Source organism: Cydia pomonella, chromosome 14, assembly GCF_033807575.1.
Source record: "Cydia pomonella isolate Wapato2018A chromosome 14, ilCydPomo1, whole genome shotgun sequence".
NCBI lineage: Eukaryota > Metazoa > Arthropoda > Insecta > Lepidoptera > Tortricidae > Cydia > Cydia pomonella.
In genome coordinates, this window is record NC_084716.1 from 14,863,634 (window position 1) to 14,871,547 (window position 7,914).

The window sequence follows — 7,914 nt, forward strand, 5'->3', positions numbered from 1 at the left end:
TAATGACAGAGTTCTGAAGTATGTAAATTACGAACAAAAAATTATAAAAATATGTACTTACATTCAAATTAGTAACCTCATCCTTTTTTGAAGTCGGGTAAAAACAAATGCAGCAAACATTTATAAGTATAGTTAATATGGAACAGAGTTAAAATAATACTATGGCGTAAATAAATCGTGAAAAATAAATGATGCAACACCCAGCATTACCTAGCCAGTGTTGGGTAGAGCTAGATGTGTACGGGTATACGCAGTTTAAATGCTGTTAAAATTTTCGGACTTTACCCAAAAGGCTTGGGTAATACTAGTCATACCAGGGTAAACTTGTATTTCATTAACATTCTAACAAAACCCGTAACATATACTCGTATATCTGATGGGAACTGTACTTCCAACTTCCATGATAAACTTCCCCAATCGCGAGAAAATCTATGCAAATATCAGTTTTACTATCCATTGTCCGAGCCATCTGACCAAATCTGAATAATGCAGGTACTAACTATAACTAAGATTAAATAATTACAATAATAAATGAACGCTTGTTACTAGAGCCGATTCTACCTTGACCAGTTTAGACACCGAAGGCCATTCGAGTTATTGGTAACGTTAAATCACAGTGAGTGTAGCCAAAGACAGTACCTTAACTAGGAGCGTTTGCAATCTTTATTTGACTAGACTCTGTATAAAAAGTATTTATACTAAAATATTGTTATGTTCTTTTGTGGACACATTGTTGATGAATTTGCTCCGTTTATTTATTAGAGTCCAGTAATTATACCAAATACCCACTGAAAACACTGTCAAAATCCAGAACAATCCCTCTAAATATCTAAAAACCAGTTGGCATGTATTTAAGTATTTATAAATATTTATACTCGTATATTATATATATCGTTGTCTAAGTACCCTCAACACAAGCCTTATTGAGCTTACTGTGGGACTTGTCAATTTGTGTAATAATGTCCTATAATATTTATTTATTTTATTTATCATCGATTCGTGTAGCGCGCCATTGGACTGAGTCGAAGGGTTCAAGATGGTATCAGGACCACCTGCCCAAAGCAACAGCAATACTTTGTATGGGATCTGACTTGCGAGTTATATAGCCGTCTTTGCCCCGGAAAAAACTATCACCTCGCTTACCAAAACCTACTTAATGAAACACCAAAGCAATCGCATCGGTATTCGATCCTCCTCAGTTTTCGGTTCAGTTCGAAAGCGTTTTGCGCCGCAGTTTATTTACTGGGTATGTGTAAACTGTGCTATTGGTAGCATTAGCTATTCATTAGAAGCCCGTAACAGCAGTCGATCGTTACGCGTATATTATTTACAACTAGATTGGGGGGTCGATGACCTAGCTTAAACGTGCTCGAGTTAGCCATCGTTTAAAGTATCTGGGGGCCTACCGCAAAAATCGAAATTCGCAAATTGCGGGGATCTTTCTCTTTTACTCTCACTATGACGTAATTAGAGTGACAGATAAAAATTGACGAACTTCGATTTTCGCGGTTATAGCCCTAATAAGAACAAAGATTCATATGTTCAGGGCGCGTAGTCAACGTGCCAATCGTTTGACGCTCCTTAGCGAACGAAACGCAACTGTCACTGTCGCACTAATATGGAAGAGTGATAGAGAGAAACAAAGCGTTTTATTATCGTAGCGCAAATCGTCGTTTTATATTTAATATTTACACGTTTTCATCAGAGGTAAATGCCATGAAAAAATACATCATGCTCTGGAGTTACAAGCGCGTTGCCGACTCTAACACTCCGCACCCTCGTTGAGCTCTGGCAACCTTACTCACTGGCAGGAACACAACACTATGAGTAGGTACAGATGTACATAGTGAATAATCCTTTCCCATCGTATTTTCACGGAAACGCACGAACGTGTTATGCTATTTCAGTCAATCCCAGTATAAAAAGTACTGAGGTTGACTGAAATAACAGGACAAATACGTTTCCGAGAAAATACGATGAAAAAAAGGATTGTTTACTACATCTGTACTAGGGTATCGCGCGGCGTGCCATATATTTTGATCCCTTCTAATTTCCTGGCATTACGCCACCTCTTAAGAGAGAAGTACACAACGTGACCGTGCATACAAAAAGAAATAACGTTTTTCCACTTCTAAATTTTTTCTATTCTCCATGATTTTTTACTATGTTATTGACACAATGAAAAACTAGGTTTAAAGGTTTTCCCTTTTTTTCAAAGTTCGCAATGCATTTTTTTTAAAGCCTATAAAGACCTATAAACCTACAATATTATGCTGAAGCGATCAACATCAAATTCAAAGTGATTTGTTGCGATTTAGTTAGTGGAAAACGTTTTCTCCCGAAATGGAATCGCATAGTAAAAGTACCGTTATTTCGCTAGGATCGCAAAGCTATTCTTCCCTCTTAAGAAGTTGTAAAATACAGAATTTATCATTATCTCTCGTGTGTATTGCAACTTAGAGTGCTTGTCAAACAGACGTCTAGGTCGTATTGTCACAACCACGGAAGTAGACCCTACGTGAGGGTCATCTCTAGAAAGTGAGAGCATCCGACAATGACGCGACAGTTTCCTTTTATAACGGAATTTACTGGATTTAGTTGTAACTTGGACGTTTGCCGTTTTACGTTAATGGCCGCGATTATCTGTTTATCTATACATCAAACATAAATACAAATACGTTTATTTCATTACTTTTTACAGCAGTTCTTAGGTATAAAGGTTAAATAGGTAAGTAGTCCATCTTAAGTAGGTATAAAGAGTAGTTAAGTATTTATCTCAAAAATGTGCAACAATTTGATTGTGTAAGTAATGAAAAAGGTGTAATGAAACTCTCATGGTCATTAATAAATTGAAAAAAAGAAATATTTTTACTTCGTCCCCGTATACATATTTTTGTTATCACTTATGCCCAGAGAAGCTCGCGCAATATACACGCATTTAGGAACAAACCATTCATTACAATCAGTTCAGCCGTTTTGCATTAAATAAAACGAATGGAGGATACATATATTCAAGTTTAACACATTATGTAACCTAGGTACCTTTTTAGGGTTCCGTAGCCAAATTGCAAAAAACGGAACCCTTATAGATTCGTCATGTCCGTCTGTCTATCCGATTATGTCACAGCCACTTTTTTGCGTTTATTGCAGTCGTGAAAAAGGGCCGTGAATTTAGTAACTATCATGAATATAAAAAATTTGTTACCATACAATATTATATTAACTGTTGCAGTTAGGCACCTAGTTTTGGTAATAGATTAACATACATATAACGATTATGTAATTTATTTCTAATGCCTTCACATTTGTCCCTGCCGTGATATCGTAATGCCTAAATATTACAATAGGTATCTAATATCTTGTTTTAACCGACTTCAAACAAAGGAGGAGATTATCAATTTAATTTTACTGACCGTATTTTTTGTATGTTTATTACCTCAGACCTCTGTCATTTCTGGACCATTTGGAACTTTTTTTTAAGTAGGTATTTGTTTCATGTTTATTTATTTCTATTATCCTGCAAGCGGGGCATTCGGACCGACGGATGGGAGAAACGCGCCGAAATGCGACCGGAATGTCGTCACGACATTAAAGTCGGAATATCAAAGCACAACGATGACTGTCTGGAGCACCTTCGTAGTGCTCTACCACCTCCTGCAAACTCACAATTTGTGTGCGATCGATGTGGAAAGAAATGTCGCGCTACTATAGGACATTATAGCCACCAACGGCGATGCCCAGCCCCATAAACCCACAAGCGCCGCAAGCCGCAACAAGCATCTACAACAGATGGTGTGGCCAATGATGTGTATTTATTTTTATAATAAAAATACAGTGGTATTGTTAAATATAGTCAACAGCCCCGCAAAAATCAACAATTAATTTGAACGTGACAAGTTATAGGCATACATATAGCGATGTATGTATTTTTATTTTTACATTTAATAAAGTACAATTTGGGCAAATATAACTGCCGATGAACACCAGAATGGAATTCTTCAACGACGCGTGTTTCACGTATGATGATCTGTTTTTCAATCAAACACGAGTGTGTTCATTAATAAACACAATTGCAATTACTAAGATAACGTTCAAGTGATTTACGATTGATTGCCTGCATTTATCCAACCATTCATTAATTCTTATTCGTAAATTATATGATTTTAAACTCGTACCCATACAAGCCCAATTACTTATTGAATTTAATTCAATGAATTATATACACATTTAAACATAAATTCCCTTCAGCGTTTCACATTGGTACATAACCACATGTGTGGTCCGGTCAAAACAAATGGTTATGGAGCAAATTGTAACAAGAATTATTGCGAAAGACCAATGTGGGTAGCAACCAAACATTTTATTGTGTAATAAGATATAATCATTTGTGAGATATGATCAGTTTAACTTCCGGTAGGGTAATCATTGATATGGCTTTTGTAAAATGCGTTTCCAAATATCTTAGCCTCTATGATGGCTTTGTTTTTGGATAATGTCATCAAAAATTTATATTCAGAGCTTTAACCTCACATCTCAATTTCGGGGCTAATCATGGTTTATTTACAGAATAGATATATAAAGAGGTATTACAGTAACTGTACAAATACTAAACGAAATTAATAACTAGCTTAAGTCTAAAATAGGGCCTTGAGGCATTGCACCAAGGATGCTGGCGGCATTTCCTCGTTGTATCACAATGCTTGTCAGCGTTGTGCGAGGAAGCTGCCAGCTCTTCAGTCACCATTTACGTCAACCAGACGAGACGCTTCGCGATTTCTGCAAAAAAACTCATGCGCGCTGGGACCCTATGGACCTAGAGTTTCAACGCCCAATGGTACAAAATAGTACGCTCTACTGAGGCTCTTATCTTATATTCATTGCTTTTAAATGTTATGTCTACGTTTATCATGGTTTAAATTTATATTGGCATGCTTATTTTTTCTGTGAATAAACACTATATTAGATATAATATTTTTCAATTAATATAATTGTACATACCAAATATTTAACAGATCAATAACAGATTCAAATAAGATTTTAATCTTTTCGCGCCATTGACTTGATATTTTAAAGTCAGCATATTTCGTGTCCCACACGCCACGACTTCATATCAAGTCGTGGTGTTGGTCAGGTTTGTTTACGTGCAATTTTTGACGTGGCGTTGATAACACTTCATTGACGTCGTGGCGAAAAGGATTCGAGTTCGAATAGAATTCCTTACACATAAACCTTTAAGGTTTGACAATAAGGCCTCTATTGTCGATAATTGTGAGCATCCTTTCTGTTCCGATATATCTAATGGCAAGTATAAACACTGAAACGATATACCAATAATTGTAACCATTATTTAGAGATCATACGTCGGTTATAAACCAGGCTAATGGCCACACGTGGCACGACAGTCGTGTTAAATTGATAATGACAGAAAATGGGCATGTTCCCGCTGTAGAAAGCCGTTGACAGACAAGTTGATGTCACTTTCTTTGTAAAGAAGAGACGCTTTCCATATAGATTTTCGTACATTGACCCTCCTGTTGGCGTCTGTAAAGGAGCCCACTGATTAGCACTTCGCCGGACTATGGAAGGTAGTGGCAAGGAATAGAATCTCCATAGGCAGAACTGTAAAAAGTAAAAAGTGTCTAGCTGTCAGCTATAAATATTAGTTCCAAATCTCTCCAGAGTAGCGCTAGAGTAGCTAACAACCTAGGCGTTATTGACGGGGTGAAGTGCGCCGTCTATGATTAGATTTTTTTCTCAAGTATTCTAGGTATTGTAGCGCCACCTATTTATGGTTTTTTGTTGGACACTTTTTGGTATATAGAGATTCTATGCCTTAACTCTAGCTTCTATACGCCGGACGATATCGGCCTGTCAGTTATTCGCGATTGTCAGCTTTTGACAACCGGTCTGGGTTCGAATCCCGGTAAGGGCATTTATTTGTGTGATGAGCACATATCCTGATTCGTGGATTTTTTCAATGTAGGTATTTTAAGTTTTTGTATATTATATATATCGTTGTCTCAGTACCCACACCACAAGCCTTCTTGGCTTACCGTGGGACTTAGTCAATTTGTGTAAAAATGTCGCTATAATATTTGTTTATTTCACTGACAGGCTGATATCGTCCGGCGAACTGGTTATCAGGTAACTGGTAAATTGGAACAAATGGCCACCATCTTGAATTTTAACATTTTTTAATTCAATCGCGTCGAAAATTAAAATGATTTCTATGATTCTACTTTATATAGTTTTTGGCGAAACGCGAGTTCTCAGTCCGGGGAGTAATACTAGTAAGCACAAGGGATTAAACAACAACTTTGCCCCCTTGTAAAACAACTGTTGTCAATTGTATATTGGTAGTCATTGTGACGAACATAATATACCAAAATTCATTTGTTTTTCGATACACACATGTAATAACCACATCAATTACACAATCCCCGACACACAAAAGAGTAGTTCACTATATTTATTCGTAATTGCGTCAGCCTGTCGGAACAGCCGAAATGCTCATTATATGCTCCGTCGGTCTGTCTGTCCACGGAGCGTGGCTCGGAGCGGATGTGGGGCTACGAATCAGGTGATTTTCATCTTTTGGGCACATAAATGATACTGTATGTAAACACACATGTATATGTTTGAAGTACATTATGGTAATGGAGCATTCCACGATATCGGTACTAAATATTATATTTCTTTAATGTAGTTTTAAGGATAATTGCTACACCCTGCCAGTCTGCCATGTGTTTTTTTTTTCCATTTTAACATCTATTTTATTGTACCATAGTTTGCAATAATAGTTATTTTCTGCCCTCCGGGCAGAAAGCGTCAACTTTGCTCCCGCTGCGAATGCTGCGATAAACGAAGTTGCCGCTTTCCGCCTCAGTCGAGCACAAAAATAGTATGCGCACCACGGGAGGAAACGGAGGACATTCCATCCCGCGTGTTTGCCACCCTCGCCTTCGGCTCGGGTAACAATTTTACACGCGGCACGCAATTTCCTACTTTTCCTCCCTTAGGACACAAATAACTATTGTGCAACAAGAGACGAAAGTTAGTTTTTCTTGCGAGTGTTGTTTTTGAGTCCCGAGTAAGCGAAAGATTCTATAATTGAATCACAAGCTAAACGAGTGATTTAGAGTTAGAATCTTGAGCGTAACGAGGGACTCAAAAACACGAGATGTAAAATAACTTTGCTCTCGTGTGACACATACAACTTTTCACTTCAGAAGTGAGAACATATTAAAGGTTAAAACAATTCAACATCAAGTAAAGTTTTTATTCCTGTATTCATGGCCTTCACTAAATTAAAAAGCTACTTTGTCTCACTCCCCGGAGTGACGAAAATGCCTACTTGTTCGAGCTGCTGAGGTAAAAATGATATTACTATTACTATTGTGTTGTTCCGTAAAAACGCGAAGTTTCTGAAGATTTGCAGGTACCTTTATGAGTTTCCTTTTCTGTCACACTGGATGTGGAAAATGCTCAGTAAAAACATCGACTTTTCGTTGAAAAATATAGGTAATATACGAAATAAAATTCGTTTGTACGGGACACTGAAAATTCGGAAGGTAGAAAATTTCATTATGATGTGATGTTTCTATATGATGACTAGAGTCCTTAGAGCATTTAGACTGGAGACGCCATGTCTGTCATTTTCTGTACAAAACAGTCTGCCGATTTTTGCGGGGGAGGGGTGACATGACTATTTGTACGTAACGTAAAAATAGCCATGTCACATAAACGTCAGTCCATACAAAAGTATTGCTAGGTTTTCGGCAGAGGGGTAAGCTCTTAAAGGCGACTCCTGTCTAAATGCTCTAAACTAGAGTCTAAATAAGTGAGTAGGGGCCTATAGACGAGGAGTCCTAACCAAGATGATTGATAGAAAACGCCAATTATAACATAAACCAT